We start from the raw sequence: 20,132 nt of genomic DNA on the forward strand, positions 1-20,132 counted from the left end.
TTGGCGTGCCATCTTTTCCACGGCGGCGCGCTGTTGCTGCTGCTGCTGCCGCCGCTTTTTCTCCCCCCTCCCTCTTTTTCCTCCTCTCTCTCCCCCCACCGCCTCGGGCGCGCGCGCGTGCTTGCCCCCCCGTCCCCGCCCGGCAGCAGCTGCCTGGCGCGCGCTGCCTCCTCCTGCCCTTCCCCAATTGCTGACGGGTGTCGTCGCCACGGAGCGCCCGCCGTCCCCTCGGTCGCGTGCGGAGAACCGGTGAGATCCCCCGCCCTCGCTCGGGTCCCCGCCGCCCCCGGAGCTGGGGCCGAGGCGGGCGGGGGGAGGCTGGGAGGCTGGGCGCGCGCCGGGGGGGCGGGCGGAGCCGGAGGCGGGGGAGAAGGGCTGGGGAGGCCGGGCGGTGGGCAGCCGCCTTAGCGGCGGAGGCGGGGGAGCCCTCCCCGGCCGAGAGCGGGGCGATCGCCGGGAAGAAGGGCGCGGGGAGGCGGCAGCGGCGACACGTGTGGGGCGCGGGCGGCGGGCGGCAGCCACTTGTGGGGTGTGCAGGGGAGAGGATGCAAAGCCGGGGAGGCGGCGTCTCTCCTTCGAAAGAAGGGAAGCGTGACGGGGGCCGGGCCCTGGCCGGCGGCGGCGGCGCGGGGCGCGAGCTGCGTGCGAATGAGGGGTGGGATCCGTTCCGTGCGGGCGCAGGCGACTGGGAAGCGGGCAAGGACGCGCGGGGTCGAGTCGAGGGAGTTCATGCCGGCTCAGGCGGGAAGGAGCGTCCCTCCTCCGAGGAGAGGATGGGGAGGGAGCCGAGACGCTCCGGTTGGCTCCTGGCCGTTTATCAGGCACTCCCAGAGCCGCCCGTCCCTTGCCCGATCCTGAGCGGCCTCTCAGAACTGGGATCCCCGATGTCTTTGCACGACTGCAGGTGTGGTAGGAGCAAAGCCGTGCCAGCCTAGAGGGGCAAAACAGAAAATCAGGAGCCTGGTAGCACCTTTTCCGACTACCTAATTTTGTACAAGTGTACGCCTGGTTTTGTACAAGCCTACTTGATATGTCCCTGTGTATGCCACACCCTTAATCGTGCCAGGGAAGCAACACCCAAGAGATATAGTTTTTGTACAGCATGCTAAACAGATTATAGGTAAATCCTGATGAAAAATCTACAAGTAGCTTCCTTCCTTCCTTAGTTTTTGCCCTTCCAATCAAAACCAACTTTGAGCACCCTACAATTCCCACCTTTGTAATTCAGATTAAAAACGATATAGACTGATACAAAAACATAGCCAATCACAAATGCCAATGATCTGTAGCAACCACATGCAAACAATATGGTTATTGTGATTATGCAAACACAACCTGTTTGCATGAATGTAGAAGATAGGTTATTTTAGTAACTAGATTAAGCATGTGGGGTGATGGCTTATGTGTAATATCCAGTTGGTCTTGCCTGGTAGCCCATGCCAGGATGAGTGTCCCGATCCAGACAGTCAGCTTGGTATGCATGGAGGGTGGGAATATTGTTGGTGCATTGTGGGTGCATTGTTTTTAGCTTTATTGGGTGTTATATAGTTTTTGAAAGACATCATGGGATGTCTTTCTTAATCTTCAGATGCCGAGAGAGGAGAGGTTATTGGGTCCCCACTTTTCTAAGGGGTGATCATCTTGCCAAGGTGGAAGGGCTCAGTAACTTCAGTGACCCTGAGAGCGCTCTTAGTGGGAACTCCTGTTAGGATTATCCTTGTGGGTAAGGTCAAAATGAGAGAGGTGAAGGCAAGTGGGCTCTGCAGGAATGAGGGAAGCCTGCAGAGAATCAGAAATCAAACTTGGAAAAAGGCAGTGTCAAACCACTTCTGTATTGTTGACAATAAGCTGCACAGAAACCTTTAGACAAGTTTGAGTGCCAGATAAGGCTCCTAGTTGGGAGACACCCCTCTAGTTACTCAAGGGAAAAAGACAAACTTTCATAGGTCATCTAGAAATGCTGATCTGACTAGACCATGGTCTCAAGGGAGTCTAGTCACTTACAGTGCCAGTACTGAAAGGGGAGCTCATCTTTTTACAAGGATGCATATAGCTGGAACAATGGACTATTGAAAGCTTTAACCAAGGAAAACTTGAGATTGTCAAAAGCAGAAGTACAGTACATTAAGGCTAATAGGCATGGCAGAATGCTTGAATCTTCTTTTGAGGAATCTTTACAAAGAAAAGAAGCTATTATAAGAACTGAATTTGGAGAAACAAAGTGGTTCAGAATAAGAAAGGGAATGAAACAAGGACACGTATTATCACTGCATTTGTTTAATTGATACAGGTAATCTCAGCCAGCATGCTTAGTGAACTCACAGCTGACAGTGAAAAAGGTAGTAGATAGTTTTGTTTTATTGGACTCAAGGCTAAAGATGGGCAGTGCACTTGAGAAGGACAGACAAAATTAATCCTAGGGAGAACTTCAATTGCAAACTTATAACAGATCATGAAGAATAAATATATTTCTGTGATAGACAATTAAAGCAGTGTTTTTTTTTCCTAATGATAACATTCAACTATAAAAACTGGACATTGAAAAAAAATGAGAGAAAGAATACAGAAATCTCCAAATAGTGGGTTTAGAAATGGTTACTATAAATACCATGCACTACATGAAAATACTGTCAGTTGGTCCTGGGTGAAATGAAGACAGGTTGAGGTAGTTGGTAGTTGTCAGGAGTTTCACCTGACTTGAAGACAACTCAGTATTCAGTTCTGTTCTGTTTTACCTTGGTTAATGGAGTTCGCTTTCTTGATACATTCTGCATCTTCCAACTCCAGGAGTACTTATCTCTGCTCCATATATCCAAAGAGATTCGAGAAGACTAGTTAGGAAACTGTAATAGAAAAAGTTATCTGTCTAACCACCCTCAGGAATCTTGCCTGTTATATATGTACATTTGTCTGAGGGTTTGAATTTTGGACAATCTCCTCCTCCTCCTCCTCTTTATTTTTTTTTAAGTTTGTTTGGCTCGCCTTTTCTTGGCCTTGAAGATTTTTGCTGTCTGCCCCTTGTTTACAAAATGAAATTCTCTGGCACATTCACACCTTGCCATTTTCAACCGTTTTACCACTTCCCACTCCATTTTCACCTCTTAGTCCCCCTTTGGATATAGAGATGCCAGGAGCATATCTTTCCTCCTTTCTGTGCTCATTGGAGACCATTTCTATTATTTCCTCAACATGCTACTAAATTCCCCCCTCCCGCCATCTTTAATGCTCTCAGTTCCTCCTTCCTCTTGGCTGGGGATCTTAGGAAGGAAGGGAAGCGCCATTTCTTCTGTGGTTGGAGAATTTCCTCCTTATAGTTTCTTCTACCCTTTTGTCAGGCACTCCCCCATTACAGATCTCCGTCCCTCTGGCCCTTTGAAGGCAATCATAGTAATGTCACCCTCCCCAGACCGATCTTTCTTCCCTCAGAATCGGAACTCCTGACAGACACTCTAGCTGAATGCGTGGACAACTGCCTCGTGAGGTTTGGATTTGTGCAAATTAAAATTTCAGAGGACATGGTGGGTCCTAGGATCTTTTTGTGCATGACTAGTTACTCTAGTGAATCATATACCAAAATGCATTTTGTATTGAATTCTTTCTTGTCCTCAGCAAAATAAAACAAAAGGCAGGGCAGGGCAGAAGGTATGCAAGGGTGTCATTCCAAAACTTGGAATGATGCTGGAAATCAGGATGTACCTTCAGTGTGCTTGAGAGATGGAAGTGAAAGCCTTCTGGATTGATCTGGGCAAGAACTGTAAATGGTGCAGGAAACTTGATATCCAGTTATTTAGATGGTCATGTGGAAGGCCATACATAATCAACAACAGAGGGGAACCTTTTTGGCAGAGACAGTCAGCTGAACATTTGTAGGAGGTTTTGGCACAATCTGACAGATTCTTGATGAGGCGTTAAGCAGCCTGCCATTCCTGGAAAATGGGAGGATTTATTTGTTTATTTAACAAATTAATATAGCCACCCATCTACCCAGGGAAATCAGGGATGGGGGAAGACCAGGAAGCATTAGGCATTAGATTTGAGTTAAAACAACTGAGTAGAGGGATGTACCAAGTTATTGGAAACAAATAGCCCATAGGTAAAAGACCAATTTGGTATCTGGTTGGTAGTTAACATAGCAATGGAGGTATTGGTCCAAAGTGGCATTTGTCCTCTGTGTTTTGCTACCTATCTATGGATAATAGGCAGAGGATAGAAGGAGTTGTATGTGCAGTAGATGAAACAGAGCTTTCCAAAACCATCCCATGAACTGTGGGCCTTTGTCAGAAATTGGGCAAGCTAAATGGTTTTGAAAGACCTGTTGAATAAACAGACAGGCCATTTCAGGAACAGAAGGGTGGCTATGACAGGGAATGAATGGGTCATTAGCTACCACTTGAATGCCACGTAGATGCTTGACATGTGATTGGTAATAAAGTAAAAGGAAACTGTCCCAAAAACCATGAAGAGTGGTATTATAAAAGTTTATTGGTAAAAGAGTTGGGAAGGGTTGGGAAAAGAACAATTATAGCAAGAATAAAAGTGTGCCTTGATATCAGTTCTAATGTGGGACTACCCAAAGTGATGGAGAAGAAGACAAGTCATTTTAAATATTTTAAAATGTGTACTTGACCAGCTGTCATGGCAGATTTCAAGACTTCCTCCCTCAAGGAAGGAGGAACATACCACTGGTCATTGTGATACAGTTCTTCCCATTCCTAATAAAAGGGAGAGAGGGGTCCCTATGAAAGTAATCTGCCCAACCTTGCATGAATGGTCTTCCTTTGTTAAATATAGGTTTACTCAATTAGCAAAGGAGTCTTGTTTCAGCTGCAAGAGTTTCACAAGGTGAACCAAGCACTGGAGATGGACAGGAAAGTTTTTTTGGGGGGGGCAGAATGGATTTGGGAGGAGGTCACAGGGCAATAACTTTTCTGACTTACACGATAAAGCATCAGCATGCTTGTATAAGCAAGGAATGAATAGAGAGAGAGAGAGTTAAAACAAATGGATTGTTTCTACCTGATTTGGGGCTGCATAAGTCTGTGAGAAATTTATGTTACAAATTAATGTGGTCAGTTTGAACTTCAGTAGGGTGTTCCATGTCTTCAAGGAGATATCTTCAAGGAAATGTCACCAGTGTCTTCAAGGAGATGTCACCAGTGTTGAAAAGCATGTTTGATGATCACAAGCTCCTTGTTAAAAGCAAAATTTTGCCCAGAAAAAAGTAGCAGTTGACAAAAGGGAGTTCAAGGGAGGAAATAGTTGTTGAAGTCCAGAATGGATTGTAAATACAGAATGTCCAAGGTGGAATCAGAAGCATCAGCCTTAAATAAAAAAGGGTGAGTGGTATCTGGATAATGGAGAATGGATGGAGAAATGAATGCCTCTTTTAGCAGGAGAAAGAAGATCCCTTTCTTGGTAAATGACCAAATGTTGCAATTAGAACAGCAAAATTAGGAACACAGTTATAATAAAAATTTGCAAAACCCAGAAAATGCTGCATATCCTTAATAATGAATGGCAGTAGCTAAGGCAGAATAGATTCAACTTTAGCTGAATCCATCTAAAGCCCTTCTGAAGGAAATTAAGTAGTCCTAGTTAGGCAGATCAAAGGTGCATTTATCTATCTTAATGTCACAAAGATGTTGAAAGGCTACCCAAAAGTATTGATTGTGGACAGCAGGCTCCCCAGAGTAAATAAGCAAAACAAAACAACCCAAAAAACATTTCCAAGTCATGAAAAATATTTATACATTCCATGTAGACTGAGTGACTTGATGCCAATCAGAACAGCATTATTGTATATTCAAACTTCCTGTAATATGTATCAAAGACAGAGAAATATTCATGCCCTTTCTTCATGTGATTTGGATTGTAAACTCCCTGAGATCTAACTTTATGAAAAGGTGTGCAAGTGCTTCAGTAGATCAGAAATTAGAAGAAGATAGTAGTGTTCTCTATAAGAGTGTTCAGGGACCAGAAATTATGGATTACATGGAGGGAGGGAGCCTTGTAGTGGTCAAAAATGGACAGATAAAACCCTTCTGCAAGTTTTAAATAACAAATTCTGATTTGATACTGGATTGGGGCATTTTGTGCAGTCTGAGCTCCAGGAATGAGGTTGATATTTCAGTCACAATTGATGGGGAGAGGCAGCAGAACCTACTTTCCCCTTTTTAAACATATTATTAAATAATCAGTTTAATTAGTATACCAGGCAGACAAAATAGGAGGAAGAATTTCTGCTGCGAGGTGGTGAATGTTGTGGGGTGCTGAACCCCTGTAGGCTGTGAGTTTTGCAAGCTGAAGTCAAAAATTAATTCCTGTGCCAATGAATATATGAACTGTGAGCCCAAAGTCAGTCCATTGCCAGGATTATTGGAAAATGTAGAGGTGGAGTTAAATAAAGTTTCAGAGAGTCCAGATGGTTGTTGATGTTAAGTAGAGTTCGTTCAGTGCACTCAGAGATAGGTCCTGTGTATAAGAGTTGGCCATCAATAGTTTCAGCTCAAGTGGGGTGGGTGGGATCAACAGGATACATGGGAATAGCATACTAGTGTGTGCTACATGATTGTGTAAAGTTGCTGGAGATGTCAAAGTTTATTTGGACTTGTAGTTGTATTTCCAGTCCCATTTGGGTTTGAAGAGTAACAGGAATAGTTAAATCATAGTTCATCTCATCACATATTTTGGCTTCACATAATTTCTGGTGCTCAGCCTCTGAGCTCTTGGATACTCTTAGTTCACAGCAGGCAGATCCAGAACATTTGGGACACCTGCTTGCAAAATGCCCCTTTTCCACAGACTTAGTTGATGCTTTGGAAGGGGCAAAGTTCTTAGCGGGGCATTTGTGCATGATATGACGGGGGCTCTCCAAAAATATATACATAGTTCTTGCATCATCTGACCTAGCTGCATAGCATACATTTAACTTCTGAAGCGTGGGTGGAGTGGGGCAGGGATGAACAAGAAGTATGGCATCTTTCTCTCCTGCCCATACCTTGCTGCAATTCAAATCTTCCATTGATACCCAACAGAGTTGGATTAATGCAGCCAGAGTTTTTAGGGTGCCCTGCCAAATAAATTCATCCTGTATTTCATCTGATAGTCCCTTCTTATGCTTGTCTCTTTCATTCCAGTCCACAGCTTTGTGTGGACAACTGAAAATCAGTTGACTATCCTTGCACAGAGCGTTTACCCTGTCATTGGTGATGACTCTTGCAATTGCTGATCCTGCTTGACAGGATCATTGAGTATAGTTCTCAGGAATGTGAGAAAATTAGGGTAGTTGTCCATATTCTGGTTGTTTTGTATCAGAAAAGAGACAGTCCATTTCACAACTTCTCAGTCATCAGGCCAATTGTAAATCCTACTTAAGATCTTAGGGAGATGTGTAATTCATTGAACAAGGAAGGTATTAAATTTGTCTGGATTCCCATCATATTTGTCAGGCAGGGAGGCAGGTATTTGATGTTAGAGGGCTGCTGCAGCATTATTACTGCTGGCAAAAAATGTAACTTATGGCAGTTCTGATGTTTAAATAAGTATGTGGCTATATTTAGTTGGCTATTCTAGGAATGATGCAGTGATAAGATGATTTAAATATTCTGCATTTGAACACTATTATATTTTCTATATCAGATCTAGCTGCAAATGAATATTTGACACTTGAGCTTTCAAAAGATTAAACTTATCTCCTTAGAAATCTTTTGCACAGTAACTTTAGCAAACTCCTGTGTGTTATATACCTTAGAACAGAATTTATAAGCTTGTAGCTTGTTTATCCAGAGTTAAATTCCACTAAGTCCAGTGGGATCTACTTCCTAATTGCATTGTATTTCAAATTTAATTAAATTTAGTTGTAAACTGGGTATGGCCCAGTGCAGAAATTTTGCATTAAATTCTTTGCCCTGGTTCCAAATAACTACTTTAGGCAAGCTTAGTGGATTTAAAAAGTCAACCTGACATTTTGCAAATTGCTTTTGTAACACACCTTATTCTGAAAAATAGTTCATTCTGTATCTGTGAATATGGCTGGAAAAAAAGCAAACTAAGTGCCTTAATGGATCTCTAGCATTGCTTACAAGGAAGGCATGAGAGCTTTTACTGAAATCTATAAGCTCTACTTCCTTCCATTAATTTAATATCTCCTTTATATATGCCTTTACCTGTGGGACCTTGTTCAATTGACATTACTGATTTGGGATAGTAGAATATATTCTGCTGCTAGGACTTTAATTCCAGAATGACATCTTTAGAAATTTAATTGCCTTCATGTTCTTGTTTTTGACTTTTGTAAAGAAAGAATTCAGTTGGTGCTAAACATTTTTCTGTTCCTGTTCAAGCAGTGCTTTTGACTGAAAACCACAGAATCTGGTTCTTTGCAAATTTGGGTTGATGTGTCCCTCTCTAACTCACTCATGCATATGCAGTGCCTTTTAGATTGTAATACCACCTCCACACATAAGGTCAGTTTTAAAGCAATGAGTAATGTGAGTCCTCTTGGATGGAAAGTCTTCTCTGCAAATGTACCTATGTAGATTCTTAAGACAATTCTGACCCTTGGGGTGTGGTAGGAGACTGGCAGTAAGGAAGAAGGTCTGACCAAGCCAAGTAGATGAGGAAAGAAAGTCAGATGGGAGAGTTTGCCTGGGAACCTTCTATGTAGACCCTAGCCTGGCAGCCTGAAAGTAGAAAACAGTGCAGAATTGGAAGTGAGTTTAGTCTTTTTCAGCCATGGACATTGCTACAGAGAGACATCATGGAATAATCAGAGAAGCGGTTGGAATTCTTCAGTAGAGGCAAGTATATAATGTCCTCCCTATAACTTTACAAAATATAGTTCAAGGGGACATAATCAGTCTACCAATTGATTCTCTCATTTGAGTACTGATATGTAGATCCAGTTGAGCACTGAACAAAGAGCATTAGATTTTGGCAATAAGGAGATCAGCTTGTTTTCCAGGAAGAATTAAGTGATGGGAATAGTAAGTTATTCGGAATGTCTCTTTCTAAAAATAATAAATAGTTATATATAGAAATTCCACTCCTACTCTGAATCCATTTTTGTTTTATACTTGCGGCATGACATCACCAGAATGATTTTTTTCCTTGTGTTGTTTCTTATATTAAACAGCCCTGGCATTATGGGAAAATACATGTTACTGTTTTCCATGGCTGCCTAAGGCAAAGGACTTGCCACATTTTCCTACAAAACAAGTATCATGTGAAAAGAGAATGGAATCTTCTTGCCTATGAATATATAATTTATGAGCTGACATTTCAGCTGTTTAGCTGAACCAAAATCTTGTATGAGGAAGATTGCAAATATATCCTCATGAAAATATGTGATGAACGAGAAAAGTTTGTTATTGCAAATGTTTTGCAATTAAAGTCTCCAAATCCAAGTTCTTCTTGGACACAGTCATGGACAACTTTGGCAACATTTTATAACCTGAAGGCAGGAACTGGATTCTGTGCAAGTACCAGTGCTGTTTATGTACATTTATATTTAGAACTGATTGCTAGGCAGTTCAACAAGTTTAACACAAAAGTTGTAAAAGTGAAACGTGCATAATTAACATGCTAATAAAAACTGCAAATCCATTGTCCTAGAAGTCATATAACTTGGTATTAACTTTATAACAGAAACAATCTGAAATTGCATTGATCTCAGATCTCTCTGCAAATGAACTTGGCTTGAGGGTTGTGCTTACAGTTGATGGTTGAAAGCCTTAATGTCGATAATACTTGTGAATTTTAGTGATGGAAAAGAAATTACTTGATAATATCCGAAGCTTCAGGGATCAGCCTTGCACCAATTTTTAGCATGAATATATTTGCATTAAACTCAGCCTGTCAAGCTTATTGAATTCTTTTTCAAATTGATCTTCACTTTTCTATAATGTAGTCTGTTGTTTCTGGAAAACTGCTGTTTGTTTCCTATACTATACTATATTTTCTATAGTATACCGTCTTTTCTAATTGCTTACAATATTAATAATTCGCATAGTTAAAAAAAATAGGAAATGAGGGAAATGAGGGAAATGTTAGCTGGGAGTGAGAGATGCACCATATGTATAATAACATGGTAGCAGAGGAGCTTATGTATTGCAAAACAAGGAAATTAGCATCGTAGCTTCAAATCGGATCACAAAGCTGTACTTGTGCAGGCAAAATACTGCTATTCATGCAACTGCTGGCAAAGGCTACTGAAGAAGAGATGGGAAGTCCTTTTTCTAACTAGTGTTATGAATGAATGATCTTATTGACTGCAGTGCAGCTTTTGCCAAAAACAAGAACCTTACTGTGTATTTATTTCATACAGTTTCATAAATATGTTCTTGAATAGATTCTTACATGTTATTACAAGACAAAACAAAGGATAGAAAGATACTTCCAGTTTTTATTAAGTAGCAGTGACTATTTAAATCAGTGCTTCCCAAACTTTTTCCTTCATTGTCCAAAGCCGATCAGAAAGTCCTTTTTACCCAATGTAGGTAAAACAAGTCAATTTAATGGGGTCGTGTGTCATTACCCAAAGAAAAAACACTTTTACCCATTTTGGGGGTAATTTACCCAGGTTTGGGAAGCACTGCTTTAAATAGTGACTTTTTCACATACAGTTGGATTAAGGATGCATGAAAAATTATGTGACATTTTCATTATTCAAAAATACTTGAATAAAGATTGCCTTTTCCATTTATTTGGCAAAGGATTTCTCTTAATATTTAGCTATATCAAAAGTAATGTAAATATGAATAAGGTAGATATGATTTGGAAACGCAACATCCAGAATTCAGAGGTACATACTGGTATTCCATACTAAAATAACTCATATTTAAGAAAGAAATCAATATTTAAGAATAACTGGAGCTACCTGTTTATCAGTAGGATTGTTCAAGGCTGCTGTTGAATACACCTAAATATCTGAAAGAAAAAAAATATTTTGATGTTTAAATAGAGAAGTATTCAGTTGTACCATTAAACTGTCCTGTGAATCTAGGAGAGAAGTATTCAGTTGTACCATTAAACTGTCCTGTGAATCTAGGAAAACAAATTGTACCACTGCTAGAAAAAAATGATCTATATGCTACATGTATATTGAGGGAGGTTGGATTGGAAGATGAGTGTGGTTTTAAAATTAGGGAAAGATCCTTCAACAACCTGTACAATGCTGATGACTACTCTACTCTGGTATCTGAAAATGCAAATGATCTGCAAGCTCTAGTGATGAAAGCCAAGGAGCACAGAGAAAAATAGGATTAAGATTATATGTAAGGAAAACCAAGCAGATGACCACAGTCACAGCAACCAGTTTTAGAATTAACAATAGATATTAAAGTGGGAAATAGGATTAATAGATTAATTAATCCTTAAATCCTGCCTTCAGGGATTAATTATCTATAGTAAAGGAACTAGCACTCAAGAAATACACCACAGATTAGCAATTGGTAGGGTAGCAATGAAGGCCTTGGAAAAGATATTCAGATGCCATGCCATGGCTGTATCTACAAAGATCAGAATTGTGCAGGCCGTGTTTTCCCTGTATCGCACTATGGATGTGAAACTTGGACTTTGAAGAACCAGGATCAAGAATTGACACTTTTGAGCTTTGGCATTGAATGAGACTCTTGAGAATACCATGGATAGTCAAGAAATAGACAAATGGATTATAGAACAAATCAATCCCGAGTTCTCACTTGAGGTGCAAATAACCGGGCTCAAGATATAATACTTTGGCACATTATGCAAAGAACCAGCTCCCTTGAGAAGTCCATAATGCTGGGGAAAGAAGGAAGGAAGGAAGGAAGGGAAGAAAGGCAGGCAGGCAGGAGATGGCCATTAGAAGGTGGATAGACGGGTTCTAAAAAAATGGGAACGTACTTCTAATGTGCAAAGGTTTACCTCCCAATGAATATGAATATTAATGGATAATCCAAAGCTTGATTGTGTGGGGGTGAGTTTGTGGGAGTTGTGAGAGAGTTAAATGGTAGTAGTTAACATGATTAATATTGAGACCTTCTAGAGGATAACCAACTTAGGCTTAATGAATTTCTTTATATACCTAATTTTGTAGTACTTTAAATAAATCTAATACTTCAAGTTACTATCAGAATGTATTTGAGCTAAAACCAATTATTCTGAAAATGGAGCTAAAACATACAAGTTTTAATACAGGTAGCAGCTCCTCACTGATCCTGGCTAGGCTTGGAAGTTAAGCAAGATTAGCCTATATGGGTGGGAGACTACGTGGGAAACATGTAAGCTGCTCTGGGAAACTATTCTGAAAGAAAAGAGTTGCCAAGAAAACTGTGTGGTCTTGTCCATGCGGTTACCAGAAGTCAAGCTCAACTTGAAAGAGACTTTATCTTTAAATATTGTACTGTACAGACGTGGCCAAAAGTGTTGATACCTCTTCACTTTTTCCCAAAGAATCTCAATTTGCCATGAAATAAGTTGAAACTGACACAAGAAAATGGCACCCACCATTCTTTGTTCTGTAGCTCGGAGAGCAGACACTTTGCCTTGGATGTATGACTTAACATATTCTTTTCATTTGTTTTATTATTAACAGGAATATGTTAAGTCGTACATCCAAAGCAGAGTGTCTGCTCTATGGGCTATGGAATAAAGAATGGTGGATGCTATTTATTTGTGTCAGTTTCAACTTATTTCATGGCAAATTGGGATTCTTAGGGGAAAAGTGGAGGGGTACCAATACTTTCAGCTGCGCCTGTAAGTATTACTGTGTGCTTAATATACATACTTTTTAAAAAAGGGCAAATATCTACCACTGGAGTGCCAAACCTGTCAAAGAAGAAGAGTTTAGGCTTGGTTTTCTCTTCTGTTATCACATTGTACACAGGTACAAAAGGGGCAGGGCTTTTGTTGCAGTGCTCCATCTGCCATCTTGCTGATTTTGACCACCCCACCCCTTGTCTCTCTCAACATGCCCTTGTATACATGCCCTTCATGCTGAGTGCGGTTTTAACGGCAAGAAAAGGAAAGTTCAGAGCCAGCTGCTGGGAGGGAAGGATTTCTGTGCCAGAAGAGATTTATGCTGACTCCTGACTTCCCATCAAAAACAGCCTCTCCCAACTTTCAGTGCTTTACAGGAGTTTGAGTTATAACTCCCAGAGTTTCCACCCAACGTGACCAACAACCATGCTGGCCAGAAATTTGGGAATTGTAATTCCAACATATGTGGAGGGCACCAGCTTGGAGAATACTGTCATAAAGTAACAGTTTTGTGTTGTGGGATATTATATGCATGTAAGTTAATATATGCAGCAGTATTTTTTAATTAGAAAGTTGTACATGGTACATAACTTCTTTCATAGATTACTTATTTGGAATCCCTTTGAAGGCAGCGTAGCTCATTTCTGAGTAGATGGGTATGGTATTCACTGGCCAGGTGGTTCAGATTATATTAAACTAATCCTGAAAAGCTTTCTTTGTCTATTTTATTTAGAAAATGCATATGCCACCATTCTCTTAATGGGTTTGGACAGCTTACAAAAGTGCAATAAAAACAGTAATAAAAAATTAAAACAGAGAAATTATAAACACTAAAAACTAATATAATAGCACTTTACTTCATAACCCATCACTCCAAAGCAGGAGAATATTTGCTGTCATTTTCATCAACACTTCATAGTTACCCCAACCAGGCTGGGACATGTTTGTCCAGAAAAAGGAGAATTTTTATTTCATTTTGATCAATACGACATTACTGTCCCAGATAAAATAACATTTTGTGCAGATATGGGGAATCTACATTTTCCAAATTGTAAGGCAAACACTATTAAATTTAAGTGAACATAAATTTCTACATGGAATTTTACTTGGTTCTGCTGTGAAATTGTTAGAATGTGCTCAGCTCTGAATGTGTGTGCATTTCCCCCAACAGAGTTGATGCACAGTTTGGGGGTCCTCTTGGACTCACAGCTCCTGCTCGAAGGGCAGGTGGCAGCCATGGCTAGAGAGCCTTTTAACTTGTGTGCCAGTTGTGCCCATTTCTGGATTGGGAGCTCATACAGTAACTCATTCCTTAGTCACTTCCTGTTTGGATTAGCGTAAATCACTCTACATGGGACTTCCTTTGAAGAGTATTTGGAAGTTGAAACTTGTCCAGAATGAGTAGTGTGCAGTTTTGGGTGCTCCATGATACATTTATATAACACCACTATTTTTGTGATCTTCACTGTCTTTCAGTGAGCTTCCAGGTACAATTCAAGGTGCTGATTATTATCTATAAAGCCATACATGGCACTAGGTCATGATATTTGCAGGACAATCTGTCTCCAGTAGTTTTTGCTTGCCCTACCCGAACTGGCAAGGTGAGTGTGCTCTGGATCCTTTTCATTAAGCATTGCCATCTTGTGGGACCTGGGAGTCATGCCCTCTCTGTTGGGATGTCTCCACTATGTAACAGCATCCACCACTCCAGAGATCCAGATGGCACCAACCCTAAAGTCCTGCTTGTCCCCTCAGGCATTTGGGCCAGAATGTTAAGGGAGCCTCCTCAGTTGATGCATTTATGCTTGTTGTTTTTATCCTAATTGTAAAGTATTTATTTATTATTTATTTTATTTTATTCAAATTTTTGGCACTGCCCATCTCCCCCCACAAGAGGGGGAGTTTTACTTCTGGCCTCTGATGTATCTATTGTTTGTGGTTGGTATTTCTTTTTTATTCATTGTGTTTTCATTTTTTGGTTCTTAATTTCCTTTTCACCACCCAGATTCACGGTAATGAGATGAGTGACCATGTAAACTGTTTAAATAACATAAATAACTATTGTAGGAACAGGCCGGGAAAGACTGAAGAGATTTGGTTTCGTGTTTTCTGATGGCGGGATGCCAGCCATGAAAAAAAGAGAGTGTTCAGTGGAAGTATGATGTCAGCTAAATTCAGTATAGCTGAAGAGTATAAGCAAAAGCATACTTTCTTTAACGTATGTAGTTGGTGGAAAGACGCATCAGATCGTATAACAAAACCTAGGAATTAAAAAAAAAAACATTTGGAGAGAAAACATGCTTATCCGAAGAGTAAGTCTTCTTGAGTGCAGTTTAAATCATCCTTGATTTAGACAGATAGCTTTGCTTTGGCAAATAGTGGCACTGCCACAGTCCTGGCATTATTTTTTAATTTCTTCGTAGATTGCTACGGGTAAAAAGCTTGCAGAGAAATTCTTGGAAAAGAAAATAGGATAGCTAAGATCCTACTTTTAAATTTTATTTATTTATTTTTCACATTTCTATTAAAACGATTAAAATAATGATTGAAATAATGCAGTTATGGTGCTATTCTGGGGGCATGGTGGCTCGGCGGTTAGGAACCCAGGCTTGTCGACCGGAAGGTTGCAAGCTTGGCGGTTCGGGACCCGAGCGCTGTGTGACGGGAGTGAGCTCCTGCGCTCGCCCCAGCTCTTGCCAGCCTAGCAATTTGAACGCATGCAAATGCCAGTAGAGAAATAGGTACTGCTTCAGCGGGACGGTAACAGCATTCCATGACTGTCATGCCAGCCACATGACCGCAGAGGTGTCTTCGGACAACGCTGGCTCTTCGGCCATGAAACGGAGATGAGCACCGCCCCCTGGTGTCAGACACGACTAAACGGGAACCTTTACCTTTATGGTGATATTCTTTCATCACTTCTTCTTTTTCCCCACAACCCAAATCGTGTTAGTGTGTTCCTGCCAAGCTTTTTTGTTCTCTTTGTCAGTAGATGCTGATAAGATTACTTGAGTTGTAGCATCTAGAGGGAAAAAAGCAGAAGATGACTGATCATTCTCATTGCTACATTGCAGAGAATACGACAAGCCAAGCAGACTGGAAATTGTAAAAAGTGAAGCCAAACTCTGCAGTGCATATAACAATTTTAGATGATCCTCATAATTAATGACTGTATTATGCCAATACAGTCATTAGAGTTAACCTAAAATTGTTCATATAGTAACAGCAGGGTGACAATATTTGACTTTGTTCTTATAAATCTAGATGAAAGTCTAAAATAAGTGTGTATAGCTTCTTATAGAATCATAGGATTTCAGATCCAGCTTCCCCATGGGAGATAAAAAGTAGGCGAGTTTCAATGTAAGACAAGTGAGAGATAAATGTTAAATAAATAAATATATTATTACTGGATTATTATTGATGGATCACCTTTTTTCGTATGCCCTTTAATCAAGTCCAGGTACAATTTGGAAGCTTCTGTTGATTTCAGACTATAGCTCAAAAGAACACGACACTTTTAATCACCTCATCTTCTTTCCTTTACTTGATGGCATGGAAACTTCAACTTTATAGCTAGTAAAAAATGAGCCTGGTAGCACCTTTTCCACCTAACAATTTTTTTTAAAAAGGCTTAAGCTTTCGTGAGATGCCCCTCACTTCATCAGATGCACAGAATGGCTAGACTGATGTAGGATTTAAATTGGAGTGAGGGTGGGAGGAGGAAGTGAAGACAGGTTGGTTATGCAACTCTTACATTGGAGTAAGAATTTGCGTTGTTCTAAGCAACAAGAAATAACAGAACCATGATGCTAACATGGGAACCAGATCCTGCAACCAACCTAGATGTCTACTTTACCCCCATATCTACACCAGCAGCACCATCACAGGCCCCACATGCTCTTCCTCTAATGTGATATATGCCATCATCTGCCAGCAATGTCCCTCTAGATTCTACCTAGGACAAATGGAACAAACTTTGCACAGAAGAATTAATGGACACAAGCTTGACATCAGAACTCAAAACAAGGACAAAGTTATATCAAAGTATATCAGCCTCCCAGGTCACTCAGTGGTATACCTCAAAGTGACTGTTTTGGGAAAATGGGACTTTAATATCACCACTGAGAGTTTGCTAAACTCACATGCCTCAGAAAGTCTCAACAAACACAATGGGTGTTTTTATAGTATCTTTTTTAAGATACTATAATTGTTAATTTATAAGTTACTTTCAGTGTAACTGCATCTCCATAACCAACCTGTCTTCCCTTCCCTTGCTCCCCCCTCACCTTGGTGAGGTGAAAGGTCCCCTGTGCAAGCACCGACTCATGTCTGAGCCTTTGTGGGGATGCCGCTTTCGCGACATTTTCTTGGCAGACTATAGAGCGGGGTGGTTTGCCATTGCCTTCCCCAGTCGTCACCTTCCCCAGCAAGCAAGCTGTGTACTCATTTTACTGACCTCGGAAGGATGGAGGCTGAGTCGACCTGAGCCGGCTACCCAAGAGAGAATCCAGCTTCCACTGGGATCGAACTTGTGGGGAGAGTTTTGGTTGCAATACTGCCCTTCACCTTAAAGGTAAAGGTAAAGGTTTCCCTTGACATTAAGTCCAGTCGTATCTGACTCTAGGGGGTGGTGCTCATCTCCGTTTCAAAGCCGAAGAACCGGCGTTTGTTTGTAGACACTTCTGTGATCATGTGGCCAGCATGACTAAACGGAACGCCGTTACCTGCCAACCGAAGCGGTACCTATTAATCTACTCACATTTGCATGTTTTGGAACTGCTAGGTTGGCAGGAGCTGGGACTAGCAACGGGAGCTCACCCTGTCAAGTGGATTCGAACCGCCAACCTTCTGATCAGCCAGCTCAGCAGCTCAGCGGTTTAACCCGCAGTGCCACTTGCCCTTGCCTTACCCTTACCCCAATTTAAATCCTACCTCAGTCTAGCCACCCTATGTATATGATGAAGTGAAGTGCTCATGAAAGCATATGCCTTTTAATACATTTGTTAATTGGAACAGATGCTACCAGACTGCAGATTTTTTCTACCACAGACTAACATGGCCCTCCTGCTGTCGTTTATACCTAGTAGAAGTCTTTACAGTACTTAGGACTGCTAAGAAACTTCACTTTGAAGTTCTGTGCAATGCTAAATAAATGCTTCTGCAAGGTTACCCAGAGTTCTTTACAAATTTATTTTGCAGCTATATCTGTATGTCATCCACCACTTACAAAGGAAACTTCTTTTTCCTCTCACCCGCTCTCAGGGCATTCAAGCTATTGCTCATAATTTCCTCTGCAGGCCTCCTGAAGTCTTTTATTTTCCTTTGAGCCTTTAACCGCTTGCAAAGTGCATCTATAGAATATGAATGTGATATATTTAGTAACAGTTGCATCTGCAGTTGCAGATCTTATGGTTGATCTGCTTTTGCAGTTTCTAAGAATAGAGGTGGATATGGAATGTGTTCTCAGACTTCTACTTTAGAAAAAAAAAGATACAGACTTTTGGATTCTTAAACTAGGGTGAGTACTTCCTTTGAGTGATCTGTACTCTCTTCACTTTTGATGTGATGTGTCCATCACATTGCCTATAAGTTTAGCTTGTTGCCAAACGTGGGATGAACAGAGTCCACAAAGAACAGACTGTGTACTAAGTTTTTAAGAGACTGTACATTTTGCATAATTCACCCTCCATTCCTGCACTGATACACTGTTCTTGCGTCTGGGGAGAACTGAGGAAAATGATGTTTTTCTGTAACTTAAGACAGCCACAATGGAGTGTGAGTGGGACTTCTTGCCAAAAGTTCTCCATTTGGTAACATTCTGAAGGCTGTTCTGTACAGGCACAAGACTTACATTTGGGAATGCAGAAATAACCATCCAAAGAATCACATTTACAGATCTGTAGCCTATCTTTCTCTCCCAAACCATATTTTCTAGTAGAAAAGGCAGTGCATAAATCATTAGGACTGTGCAGCTATCTTAAAGAAGCTTATGTAGCACCCCAGGAAAATATGTGGTTGATCGAATAAGGTACCAACAAGCACGATGTGCACACCCATGCTCATTCCAAATAATTTCTTTCCCAAATCCAGATTGCTGCACATCTGCAGTAATCACCACTTGCATAGCACAAAGAAATTATGAGGTGTCTACCTCAAAATACACAATTGAACGTCTATCTCAAAATATACAATTAAAACATGGTCAAGTTCTACCATCTGTTTTTTGTGGTTCTGTCCATGTGGGAAGTAATTTTCCTGATGCAGGAAACATGCAGAATATTCTCATGGTACTCTTGTTAACAGGAAGAGCTACACAGAAGATTATAATGGGAATGAATCCAAGTTTAGGTTACTGGGCTGAAGGAACAGGATTTTCCTATAGCTCCTGCTGAATAGCAACAGCTTCATCTCTCCTCTCCATATTCTCTTCAGAGGGATGTGGAATTTCTTAAGTTTGATGAGACAGACGGTGTTGTGACTTGATAATCAATACTGTACCTTCCATGAATGGAATTCTGCACATTTCGGATCCTTTCGTTCAACTTTCAGGGCCCTTCTTTACTTCCCACACCACAGCCTATTTGTCCCATTCAACACCATTTGTATACCTTCTGCATAACATTTTTTTTAAGCATTGGAGATGAGCTGCTATGTGGACAAAGGATATAGGGAGTTCTGCAGTTGACTAGATCTGGATCCAAGCCAGTGTTTCATTTACAATGCAAATCCTATGCTTTATTAGAAATGCAGCAGTTTATTACAAATTAAACTGGTTACATTCTTCCTTTGGAATCCCATCAGTTCTGTATTCCTGTACAGGAAGTAGAAGATGGACTGTGTCAAATAACTGGGAAAGAAGACTGAAGTCTCCCAGAAAGAGTGACAGGGAGATTACTTCTGAAATAAGAGTGTAAGAATATAGTGAAACAGAAAGAGCTTTTGGAGGGCTTAGAAGCAATGCGCCATAGGAAATGTTAGAGATAACCATATAATAGAAAAGCAAGTAGAAAGTGTGACATGATTGGCTTTATTGACAACATTTGAACTTGGTTAAATAGTCATGGACCAGTTGACAATATTTGACTGATTAATTGGCCATCCAGATTTATTTATTTATTTGTTTGATTTCTATAGCCGCCCATCTCAGCGAGTGACTCTGGGCGGCTTACAGCAATAAAACTATAAAACAATTAAAACAATTACAATTAAAGCAGTTAAAATACAAAATAAATATACATGGCTGCCAAGCGAGCAATGCATGAATGTTAATACAGCCAAGAGAAGGGACCATCCACATGCTCGAGGGCCCGGGCACAAAGCCAGGTCTTCACAGCCTCACGAAAGGCCAACAGCGTTGGGGACATCCTAATTTCTGGAGGGAGGATGTTCCAGAG

At 40.8% G+C, this 20,132-nt stretch overlaps 1 protein-coding gene across 1 annotated transcript in view; it reads left to right on the plus strand.

The window, feature by feature from the left end:
• Positions 1-224: 224 nt before the first annotated feature.
• PHTF2 (putative homeodomain transcription factor 2) overlaps positions 225-20,132 on the plus strand; it is a 63,781-nt gene continuing 43,873 nt past the window's right edge. The window contains exon 1 of the mRNA XM_063308085.1: positions 225-249. The gene's annotated coding sequence lies outside the window, so the exon portion shown is untranslated. The remainder of the gene's footprint in view (positions 250-20,132) is intronic.

This window comes from Candoia aspera, chromosome 7 (genome assembly GCF_035149785.1).
Source record: "Candoia aspera isolate rCanAsp1 chromosome 7, rCanAsp1.hap2, whole genome shotgun sequence".
NCBI classification, from domain to species: domain Eukaryota; kingdom Metazoa; phylum Chordata; class Lepidosauria; order Squamata; family Boidae; genus Candoia; species Candoia aspera.